The sequence below is a fragment of the Nyctereutes procyonoides genome, unplaced genomic scaffold (genome assembly GCF_905146905.1).
Source record: "Nyctereutes procyonoides isolate TBG_1078 unplaced genomic scaffold, NYPRO_anot_genome, whole genome shotgun sequence".
Lineage (NCBI taxonomy): Eukaryota > Metazoa > Chordata > Mammalia > Carnivora > Canidae > Nyctereutes > Nyctereutes procyonoides.
Window position 1 is genome coordinate 30,198,571 of NW_026575135.1, and position 12,835 is coordinate 30,211,405.

General features: G+C 34.0%; 1 pseudogene; it reads right to left on the reverse strand.

Annotated features, from left to right (window-relative positions):
• Positions 1-11,392: 11,392 nt before the first annotated feature.
• On the reverse strand, positions 11,393-11,889 carry LOC129494479 (60S ribosomal protein L23a-like; annotated as a pseudogene).
• Positions 11,890-12,835: the final 946 nt, after the last annotated feature.

Genomic DNA, 12,835 nt, shown 5'->3' on the forward strand with positions numbered 1-12,835 from the left:
AAGACTACATATCATATCATTCTTTATAATAGTGATGTTAAAGTCAATAATGGGACATTCATGATATAAATTGTATATCATAAAGTTGTCTTAAAAATAATGTTGTAGAAACATATTAAGTACTATAGAAAGATACTCATGATATTTTATATGAAAAGGATATGTTAGAAAACAGTATTTCCAGTGTGGAAACTGGAACGGTATTTCCAGTTTTCCACTTTAAATAGAAAGTGTATGCTGAAACATATACCTGTTTCAGAATATTAATTGAAATTATCTCTGGGTAGAGGTTTTTTGGCTACTTGTCACCATTGATCTTTATTTTGTAAATGTTTTCATGACATTTTAAATTAGAAAATACCAAAAAATCAAATTTTGAACCAAAATATGTCTTTCCACAGATAAGCAGTGTGCTATTGATTGTGTAGAGCCTTGAAAATTGATATCATTTTATAAATGGTATGCATAGAGATTTCCTTATTTGCTTTTATGTTAGATGGTGGGACACAATAGGCCAAACAAAAACATTGTGTATTGCCTATCAGACAGATGACTTGGGAGGATGTCTCATATCTCCCGAATAACAGGAGAGTGTCCTACAAGATGTGTGCTGTGACAAACTGAGAATCACTCGTCAACCTAGGCAGAATATAGTGCATCCTCAGTTTAACAATTTTTACCTCTAAATTTAGAGAATACTCATTGGTTAGATGTTTGGAATCTTATTTATGGTAAGATCTGTCTTAGGAAGGGGGGCTTGACTTAAGTTTTAAACTCATATGCTTTAGTATATTTATTAGAAATCTTTATTCTAAAATATTGGGCATAAGCCTAGATTAAAAAATGATAATTTATTTCTCATTTTTTCATTTGAATTTGTACATACATCATTTATCTCCCTTGAGATAAACTCTACAGGGCAGGGTGAATGTGGTTTGTGGTAGAATTAACTTATTTTTAATTCCTCTAGCAAAATATCATAAAAACCTCACCCACATTACTGATAAAAATTTAGGAAACCCAAGTCCATCAGTTAAAAAAAACAAAAAGCTGGAAAATAATTTTAATTCTCTGCCTCTGCCTCTGTAACATCTCCACTGGAATGTTATTTATTGTATCACAGGTGCCCAGAATACTTCCTGGAATTTAGTAAGCATTCCATAAGTATTTGTTAAACAAATTGCATAGAATAATGAAAAATGAATCCATTAGTTTAGACAATAGGAGATCATTAGTGACCACAATAGAATCCTTTGAGATGAGAGCAGAAATCCTGGGTTGCTATGAGGTAATGAGTGTATAGGAAATGAGGAATTACTCAGATTTTATAAGGTTTTACTATGTATTTCCAGGATGTTTCCATAAACTTTGACTGTTTCTGAGTCCTAGACAACATCATTTAAACTGTCTTGATTATTCTACTGACTTACTACCCCAATGTTAAATGGCAAGACTTCAGAGACAACTGCCCTAACATGTGTCTCTTGGGATTTCCCAGGAGACATTTAATCCTCCTCTAACACCTCCTAGATTGCTTTACTACCTCATTCCTTTCACCTGTGTTCATTCCTCTTTCCAGCCTTCTGGGAAATGGCTTTCTGTTACGGTATTTACTATCTTTGAAAGGAGGTCCCACATTAGAAGGTTTAGTGACTAGTGACACAGGTCTTTAGTTGCATCATATACCTTTCTTCTTCTGAGGTCATCTAGGTGCTCCCTGGGGACTGAGCTGAAATGGTTTCAAATATAGCCTCATACCTGAGCTAAAATCCCCTTGTCTCTGGAACATCAAAGGCTGAGCTCTTAAGACTACTCCACTATACAAGGTTACTTCCCAAGTTAGTCAACGGTGTCCTTGGAGGTTCAGGACTCCTTCCTATATAATGCGGCTTCTTTTTGGAGACATAACATATCATATATATATATATATATATATTCATATTCATCCTGTTTATAGTATTACAGGTTTTTTCTCATGGGAGTCCTGGACATTAAATAAAGTCCTTTCATTGTTCGGTTTTCTTTTTTCTTTTTTTTAAATTAGGTACCTTTAAGTATTCCATATCAATGACAGAATCACTGGCTGCCCAGAGCAGAGAGGGCCACTGTGGAGCTGTCACTTCTTCAATCAGTTGTGTTTCAACTTTGATTCATGTAAGGCATTTTCTTGGATATTTAAAAATCAAATATACTTGCTTAGAACTTACCTCATCTGCAAATAATTTAAGCTAGCTTATAACAAAAGTCATATTTAACAAATTAGTGAAATATATAACATCAGAACCAAGTAAAGAAATTTCCAAATAGGTCAGTACAGGCAATGTGATTGATATTTATCTCCAGGCTTTCAGGAAGCCAGAATGAAATGGGAAACATACATAAGATGCATAACTCAAGTTATTATAAAGTAGAAACCATAGCTCTTCAGGGGAAACAAATATATAAATAATATTAAACTTGACTGTAAAAAGATGCATTAAGTGACAGAAAATGTCCTCAATGAAATATTAACACAAATACAACACTCAACTGAAATGCTTAAGAAACTTGTTGAGCATGTCAAAAGTATTTTTCCCCTAGAATCATTTAGCTGGATGGTTATCATACAAAACACTATATTGTCAAAATTAGCCTACATAGATTTTACATCTTCTCATTATGATGAATTGGTTTATTAGATTCAGTAAATATTTCTTGTATGCTTATTACTAGTTCATCATCCACTTATATGCTATGAAGCATTGCAGGCAGCATATGTTGGAGTTCATCATATATGAAATTTCCCATTTTATTTAATATTATTTTCTCAGTACTAGGAAAGAAGATTTGTATTTTTTTTTATTGGCTAGAGATTAGTGGTGGAGGTGCTGAAAAGACTCCCTTTTTTTTTTTTTTATTGGAAGGATTTGATCACTGCAGGACTGAAGTTAGGGCAGTGAAACAGAGAATAATCAAGAATGGTGTCCATGATTTTGGCCTTACCCCTGGATAAATAGTGCCAGCTATTAAATTGACAAATGGTTGGGAAAAAATCATGAAATCCCCCTTTCGGGCATGGTAGGTTAGACATGCCTATGACACATTCATATCTTACTTAACCTTTAACATTTGATGGTGTATTGTACTTAATCACTTCAAAAGCTTTTCTTTTTTGACTAATTGCCTTTTCCTTTAATTATTATCAGCATTTTAGTCTTCTCACCACTTCAATGTTGCTTTTCTCTTAAGACTGTCCATTTTCTTATGTTAGCCCAACCACATAGAACTTCAACAACTATCTGGATGCTGATGCTCCACATGTATCTTTTCAGCATAGATCTTTCTCCTGAACTTTTACAGACCCTTTGACTCACTGGTACCTCATACTAAACATGTCTCAAACTGTATTCACCAATGTTTCCCAAATCCCTCTTCTTTTCTCATTGAGAAATATTAAATACCAACTGAGAGTTAACTGTGTATCTATCAGATACACAGCATAGTGTATCTGTGCTGAGCATTTTTTATCCATTAATTCATTTAGTCCTTATAACAACTTACTATGGTAGGTGTCACTCCACTTTACAAATGAAGAAATTGAAGCACTTAGCCACTTAGGTAAGTGGCAGAGCTGGAGTCTAAACTCAGGTAGGTAATCCTTTTCAGAATCTAGACTTTTCACATCTAAGCTATACAGCACCTTTGCTATCACCATCTGTTCAGTCAATTGTGTCAGAAACCTGGTAATCATTTTAGCCTTCTTTCTCTTCATAAATATGCAATATGTTACAAAATCTTAACAGAAATTGGGTCCCCATCTCTTTTCTTCTGTCCTCACTGCTAATGTGTAAATTTAAATCTTCATTATTTCTAACCAGGACTATTTCCATATCTTACTCTGTCTTCAATCTTTTATCTCCTTTATAGTACTGCAAACAAGGTTTTTATAAAATGAAAACCTGATCATATTCTTTCTCTACTTAAACTCATTCCATTATCCTCTCATGATAGCAATATGGCCTAGAGGTTAAGAATTCAGGCCAACAGATATGGGACTGAATCCTATTTTGCCACTTATTTTAGTTATGTGTAAGTTTATTTAGAGTCTTTACCCTTAAAAGCCTTATCTTAAAATGAGGATAAATAGTAGTACCCATGTTGTGGAGGTATATGGAACATTAAGGAGAGAGGCATGCAAAACACTTAGGAGAATGTATGGCACATAGCAAAAACATAGTAAGTGTTGTGGATAATTTGTTGTTGTTGTTGATGATGATGATGTTATTTTACTGTTTAAGGCAAAACTGAATCTCGGTCTGGCATACAAAACCCCATGGTACCTATCTACTCATTCAGTATTACCTTGCTCTAGTGTATTATACTGTACATCCACCAGGCTCAATGAAATAGTACGTGTCTCCCACATCTGTGCTTTTGCTCAACTGCCCTTCCTACCTGGATCTTTTTTTCCTGGCTTGGAAACCTAGAAAAATATTTTAAAACTTGATTTAAGAAACATATATCAAAAAGTCCCTCCTGATTCTTCCCACTCTCTTCAGGATTGAGTATTTTCTCTCTGATGTCCTTTCAGTATACCACAAATTTCTCTTATACTACCAATGGCATTTAAATGCAGTATTTGTTTACATATCATCGTTCTTCTTTCAGACCTAAACTGTTCAACATTAAAGAGTTTTACTGACCTCTGTAATCCTGGGATAGAACACAATGCCTAGGATATAATAGACACAAAAGATTTGAGAAACATATGGAGAATAGCCAGGTTACTCCAGATGAGGCCTAGACCACCAGCCAACCCATCAGCTCATCAGGGACACATGAGCAAGCCCATATGTTGAGTTGAACTATATAGACTTATAAGAAATAATACTTGGTCACTTGGTGTTTTAAGCATAAAATTTAGGGGTGTTTCTTTCATGACAATAACTAACTGAAACAGATAATAAATAAAACACCAGGAAAAAAAGTAATTTAGCTTCAATGATAGATTTTCCATGAAAACAATATAAAAACAGACCTTGAAAAAAATAGTTTGTATTTATCTACAGGAGAATAAAAACAGTTCATGAAGGGAGTAAAAACTCACAAGATTTGGAGCTTTTCATTCCAATTATAAAAGTTCAAACTCCAACTCATCACTCGCTCCTCCTCCGTTTTCTTAGCAGGCTATTGATGAGAGTCATCAGAGACTCAGAGGCATCCAGTTATTTTGTAATAGTGGAGAGCAACCGTGTGTGATGAGTGTCTAGGGCACAATGGAAGTCAGTATAGCTACATGTACAATGTCAGGATTTTTCACAACGCTTCCCAATTAACTTCCAGAGAGCCTGACTACAATATCACCAGCTGCTCACTCAATCAATTTCTACACATTTTCCTGAGCTAAATGGGGCTTGCATGACTGAATTTGCATAGGAGTTTTCTCCAGTTGCAATGTCATAACTAGCGGGTGAAGTATTTGGAAATGACTTTTTTTCTGCTTTGTGGGGCATTCTCTTTGATTTTTATATCTTCCCTGTCTCTTTCTCCAACATTGCGTTGAATCTGTAAGATTTGTTAGTTTAGAATGAGTCAAAAACCAGTGATGAGAGGAATAAGGTAAACTCCCCTCTTTTCATAATTCATTTATTAATTCATATTTTTGCCAGATACAAACTGATTTTCTATTATGTGTAAGGTAGTGTGCAGGGTGCTGGGGATACAATAAAAAAATAAGAAAGTTCTTAAAGCCATAGACCTGATATTTTAGGGAGGGGTCTGGAAAGATATCAGTAAAATACAGATAATGATAGAGAGGCTTTAATTTAGGGAGGGTAGTCAGACAAATCCTCTGTAAGAAGTTTCCATTTAAGCTGAGACCTGAAGGACAAGAAGGGGTTAGCAGTGGGAGAAATTTGGGGAAGAGAATTTAAGGTGACAAATCTGTTTTGTGGAGAAGGGCTCATTGGGTACAGAACTGACAGACAGCCAGGCCAATATGACTGTAGTAGAATACGGAAGTAATAAGAGAAAGATAGGAAAACTAAGCAGAGAGTAATTCATGCAGGGTTCTAAGGACCATGCCAGTAATTTGCATCTTACATGACCTGGACATTCAAATTACTCTTTCTGCATTTCTTTATTGTCCTATGGAAATAGTTTAGACAAATGCAAGAGTGGGAGAATAGAGACTGGCAACTGCAGTGATACAGGTTAAACATGTAGTACCTGGACAAAAGACATGTCAGTGAAGATAGAAGGGAATGGACAAATTATGTATGCTATGTTTTGGAGGGAGGACTAGCTGATCTAACTGAATACATGTTTTAAAGGGTTTCTTTGTGGACACAAGGAAATAAATTTACAGTACTGTACCATATTTATTGAAAAAAAATCTGTGTATAAGTGCACCTGCACAGTCAACCCCATATTGTCTGAGGACCAACTGTAATCAGAAATCAAACCAATCCCAGGATAATAGAAAATTATTTACTAAAAGTAGAAAATAGAATAACACTCCAATTGCTAGTATTCAACAACTTTAAAGTTGAGATACAATGCATAAATGGAACTAAATTCTCATTCTCTGCAACTCAACAGGCTATCATGCAATTATTGAAAAGCTTTACTTATGGAATATCTGGAAAATGATGGGATTTCCTTGGGTTTAAAAAGATCATAGAAAAAAAGATGATGACTACGAAGAACACAGAGACTTATATAACTGTGGTTAGAGAATAATAGTCTCCCACAAATTTCCATGTCCTAACCCCTGAAACCTGTCAATGTTACCTTACAAAAAGGATTTTGCAGTTGTGATTACACTAAGGAATTTGTAATACGGAGATTATCCTGAATTATCTGGTTGGGCCCGTGAAATAATGAATCCTAATGAGAGAGAAACGGGAGGGTCAGAGATAGAGAATTAGGTGTGGTGACAGAACTAATTTCAGAGAGAAAAGAAGATTTGGTGATACTATACCATCATCATAAGATGAAGGAAGGGGTCATGAGCCTCATGAGGAATGCAGAGGTATTCCAGATGCTGGGGAAATAAGGAAACAAGTTCTTGATTTTAGCTTTTAAGAAAAAGGCAATTTGGCTACCCCATATTGAATGTATGACCCCCCAGAATGGTAAGAAAATAAATTATATTGTTTTAAACCACTAAGTTTGTAGTAATTTGCTACAGAGGTAATAAGAAACTAATACAATAATGAGAAAAGGAGGAAATGGGGAAAAAAACTATTATACAAGAATAGCCATTTATATAAAACTAAGATTGAACTACTATTTAAAGCAATATATGAAATAGAAAATGAAACTATTCAGAAGGATTGTGGATTCCATGCAATATGGTATCACTACTATAAATAGAAAATATTCAAGGAAAACTTACAATGTCAAATGAAGAAAATAATAATGCACACGTAATGTAAAGCATTTAACTTTAACATTTGGGAGTTCATATGTAAATGTTAGACAAGGATTACTGTTTAATAAGAGATTGTTTAAAAGACTGCTTTTAGCAATGCCTCCACCAAATTTTTAACCAGATCATTTACAGTCAGAGATCCCAAGGACTTCAGCCCATGGTCAATAATATCTGTTAGCTGGAAAGCCCCACATAGTGAAGTCATAAAAAGAGACTGTATAATGCAGATATAGTTCATGAATATATAGTGTATCTGTAGATATAGTGTATATATGCACACATATATCTTTATATATGTATATATAGATTTATATATGTATATATATAATCTTTAATATATCTTAAATCGGTCTTAAAGAGGAATTTTCTGAACATGAAAAGAAATAGTAAAAATCAACCACCATAGTTAATATGGTTTCTTGCATGTTGTTTAATTTTGCTTTTAGAGTATTATGCCATGGTATTATGGTTTGGTCCTCTGATATGAATTCAGAAGTAGTCTGAAATCTATAAAGAAATAATTTCTAATGGAAAATTTCAGACAAATCTTGTATAGGTCACATTATCCCCACTGCAACTATAGCCTGCTCAGCTAAGAGCATGAAATACTAACTCTTTTCAAGACAATTACAAGATTTTCAATTTTCCCTAGTTCTTTTTAATTTCAGACTTACTGAAATAAAATGCTGAAAATGTACCTGTATATTTTCCAAGAAATGGAAAGGAAGAAAGAAGGCCTTTATCAACAATTACCAGCAATGGCAGTACAGATACCCCAAAGCTAGGGCAAACATCTGATTAATAAAATTGAATCACTAGTAAATCAGTGGTGAAGTGTCAGGTCCTTGAATAGGTTGGAGGATTTATTCTAATGAAAGAATGGCAATAAAGAAGCATTTACAACTGAAATGGGGATGGAAGTAATTAAGAGCTCCTTTGAAAACAGAAGGATAAATGAAGGAGTTGGGTAAGGCTAGAGTGTTAATAGGAGTTAACAAAACAGCTGCAAACCATTTGTCTTGTTGATTGGCTAACTTTCTGGATTTTTTTTAAGGCAGCATTCCATTTAAAACACTATGGCAAAAATAAATATTTATCCAAATGATATAATCATAACTCCTGTAATCAAATGTCAAATATAAAAGTAACCCCACATCTAAAAACTCCTGGAAGACATTTTTTTTCCATATTGCCAGATCAAATATAATCTTTAAAATTGCTAAATGCTACAGTACAGGAACAAAGTATGTCAAGTTACTTAAATAAAAGTTATAGAAATTGAAATATATGAGGGCAGATTTAAAATTCCATTGGCTCACTGTTAATATTTAGCTATTTTAGCTTAAATCTTACTATCCTTTCTGGCCCAACTCAAATCCTTGCCTTAAACATCTTTGACAATGTTGCCACAGCTCATTATTGGGCTTATAAATTATATTATGTTCTTAGTTAATTTTTTATTAAGTAGCTCATATTCCAAAACAGAAGTAAATATCCTATTGAGAAGGAAATAAATGTAAAATTTCCAGTTTTTGTATCCATAGAAGAGTTTTTGTATCCATAGAAGAGGTATTGATTGAGAATCTTGAAGTGACTGAAAATGAGATCCAACCAAGCTTGCCTACACAGAAAAAAGAAGAGAAAGGAAAGTATAGGCTCACTTAAATAAACAATTCAAAGGTAGATATTTCTAATATTAAACAAGGAGGCCATTAGACAGATGGCTCTAATTCTGTTGTGGCCTACATAAGCAAACCAAAATCAAACACAGTTAATGACTCAAAACTCTAAGGACAATGAATCAGGGGTCTACTAGGCCTTAAGCTATAGCTAACCAACATTTCTTAAGCTCAACATTTTTAATATGCCTCATTTTATCTTTTAAAATGGTGGATTCAGGGCAGCCTGGGTAGCTCAGCGATTTAACACTGCCTTCAGCCCAGGGCGTGATCCTGGAGACCCGAGATGGAGTCCCTCGTCAGGCTCCCTGCTTGAAGCCTGCTTCTCCCTCGGCCTGTGTCTCTGCCTCTCTCTCTCTCTCTCTTTCTGTCTCTCATGAATAAATTAATAAAATCTTAAAAAAATAAAAAAAAATGCTGGATTCAGGGCTTAAATTTTTTTTACTAAAATCCAATTTTCTTCTATTTTTAATTCTTCTTCTTCTTTGGAAAAGTTTGAGCGAGCTCTTACCTTATGATCTCAGGGCTTTCCTTTCTATATCAAGAAAGAATAGAGTATTTCCCATAAATATAATAGTGAAAAGATCTCATTATTTCGCACTGGCTCTGATTATGATCTCCTTTGAATCTCTAAACTAGCTATTTTAGAGAAATATGATAAAATGATTGGGGAGTCTTAGTTCATATGTACCACATCAGAGTTAGGCATGGAGATATTCTAGCCTTAAACACAAGTGCTGAGGATGGGGAGGAAAGGTAGACCTATAGAGAGAACTAGATTCATTCATCAGAAACAGAATGAATGAATTCTGGATGTACAAACATTTTATAAAAACAACAAAAACCCAAATATTTATTTATTAGAAAACATGCATCTTAGGGGAGAGTTCTAAAATATACATGAGAATGTATTTATTGGGGGAAAATAAAGGTGAGGAAATAGATTTGGGTTAAATTGTGGACAGATCTGAATTCCAGGCTGAAGATTTGAGACATGTTCTTCTCAGTAGGCAAACATTGATGAAGATTTTGAGAGAATATCATGTGTAGTTATCTTTTTCTAATTATTATTAAAATATATAGCAATGAAGGTTATGTAAATTATTCCAGTTATTCTGTGCCTGCTGTACATTTTGTATGTATTTTTTTTGTCCTTACTACTTTGTGAGGTAGGTTCAAATAGTCATTTGAATAGAAACAGTCATAGAAAATTTTCATAATTTGCTTAATTCATGTAAATAGAGAGGCCAGCCATTGCTTATACTGTGATCCTAAAGCACCCCTAATTGAATCCTCATCAATTTTAACTCACATTGCTCAGAATATAGTTCATGCCACAGGAGACAGAGAACAGCGGGGATTCTTTCATGAAGGAATTAAACTATAAAATCAATATTCAGCAATCTAAGAACGTATGTATTTTGGCATTTTTTTTTCAAACCTTATATTTATTTGGAAGAGAGAAAGGGAGAAAGAGCAAGCATGAGTTGGAGCACAGGGTGAGGGGGAGGGAGAAGCAGACTCCCTTGCTGAGCAGGGATCCTGATTCGGGGCTCAATCCCAGAACCCTGGGATCATGCATGACCTGAGCTGAAGGCAGATGCCCAGCCAACTGAGCCACACAGGTGCCCCTTATTTTGGCACTGTGAAGGTAACATCTTCTATACCAGGAGCTCTTTCTAAACTTTATTCCCCAAAGACTAGGTTTTGAAACATTGGTTCTGCCTATCAGATATTAGAGAAGCTTCTTATCTGAGTTCAGTTGTCCTCTCATTATTGGATATGCAGTCTCCAGGCACCTATGTCCAGAGACTATCTCCTAAACATTCTCAAGATTGAAAAACTGCTTTGATGTTTCCATTTTTTAAAATCTCCCTTCTCTTTTGCTGGTATCCCAATTCCTTTATTTTAAAATTATAAGCAATAATCCCATTGAGTTATTTTGCATTATACTCATTGTACCTATCACATTGCTCTCTTATTTGGTTGGATTTTCTAGTCATCACTAAAAGCTTATTGTGTAATATCTGAATGATGATTGAAAGAAATCTTTCACTCTATAATTGCCTAGTTAACTTTCCATTTAGTTTTTACTTTAGAGTTGAGAACTAATATAAACAAAATTTTGCTGACAACCCAATATAACTCACTTAAGTATATTTATTTCTTAATTAAATGGAGTACTCTTGTAAATCTGATATTTTCCTTTGATTTTACTTTTCTTTAACTTAATTGAACAGGGTTTTTGTTTGTTTGTTTTTATTGTAAAAAAATTAGATTTATCTAGCTGGACTCAAGGTTAAATGATCTCATTTTTGTTGGCAACATCCAGAGCATCATAATTAGGAGTCAGACATGTGCCTTCTTCTCTCCATCAGGCTTAATCAGAGCGTTGTCTTTGGCCACATTAATGTCATAAAGCTTCTTCATAGTCTGTTTGGTCTGTTGCTTACTGGTCTTGACATCCATAACAAACACAAGTGTGTTGTTGACTTCTGTTTTCTTCATGGCTGACTTGGTGGTGAGGGAGAACTTGATGATGGCCTAGTGGTCAAGCTTGTTTCTCCTAGGGGCACTCTACTGAGGATGTTGGGGCTGCTTTTGAAGACTCAGTATCTTAGGCTATTGGAATGTAGGTAATGCGTGGTTCTTCTTCTTCTTCTTCTAGTTCTTCTTTTTTTTTTTTTTTTTGGTAGATATAGATGCCTTTCAGCATCACGTTTTTGGCCTTCAAAGCCTTTGCTTTAGTTTCAAATTTGTGAAGTACAGGGCTTCTTTCTCAGCTTTAGGCACCATCTTTGTGAAAAGTAAACTGAGCTTTTACTTAAATTATAAATCTTGCATTTTTTAGCATAATACAGTTACTGATAAGCTATTTCTTTCTTTTTTTTTATTTCTTTGTTTTTAAATATCCTAGTGGGTGTCAGTTTGTAAGCCCACACAAAAAAATGAGATTGAAAGTATGTTTTATTAATCAAAATAAGAATATTAACATATGTTGAATGGAAATTTAGCATTCTATTTCCTGAACTGTAAAACATGGATAAATAACAGTACTTCTGTTACAAGTTTGCACTGAATTTTAAAGTTAATATTTTTTAGAGTACTTAATATGAGCTTGTCATATGGGCTAATACCAAATGGGAGGTATTAGTTTTATAGTACATAATGAAAAACAAAAATTAAAAGGTCCATAACTAACTAAAGCTATATATATATATATATATATATATATATTCAGTGCATTTTCTATCAAAATTCCAATGGGATTTCTCACAGAAATAGAAAAAAAACAATTCATAGGGATTCACAAAAGATTCTAAATATTCAAAACTATCTTGAGAAAAACAAAACTGGAGATGTCACATTTCTTGATTTCAAACTCCTTTATAGAGCTATAGTAATCAAAATAGTATGGTACTGGCATAAAAACTGACACGTAGACCAATGGGACAGAATTGAGAGCTCAGAAAAAAAAACCATACACAAACTGATCAACTAATATTTGACAAGGGAACCAAGAATACTCAGTAGGGAAAGGGTAGTCATTTCAATTATTGGTGTTAGGAAAACTGGATATCTATATTGGAAAAAGAATGAAATTGGACTCTTACACCACTCACAAAAATGAACTCAAAACAGATGTGAACTTAAGTGTAAGAAACAGTAAAACTCCAAAATGAACTTAGAAATTTTAACTGTAGAATCCACAAAGAATGAAATGCATTCCCTCAGAACTCAA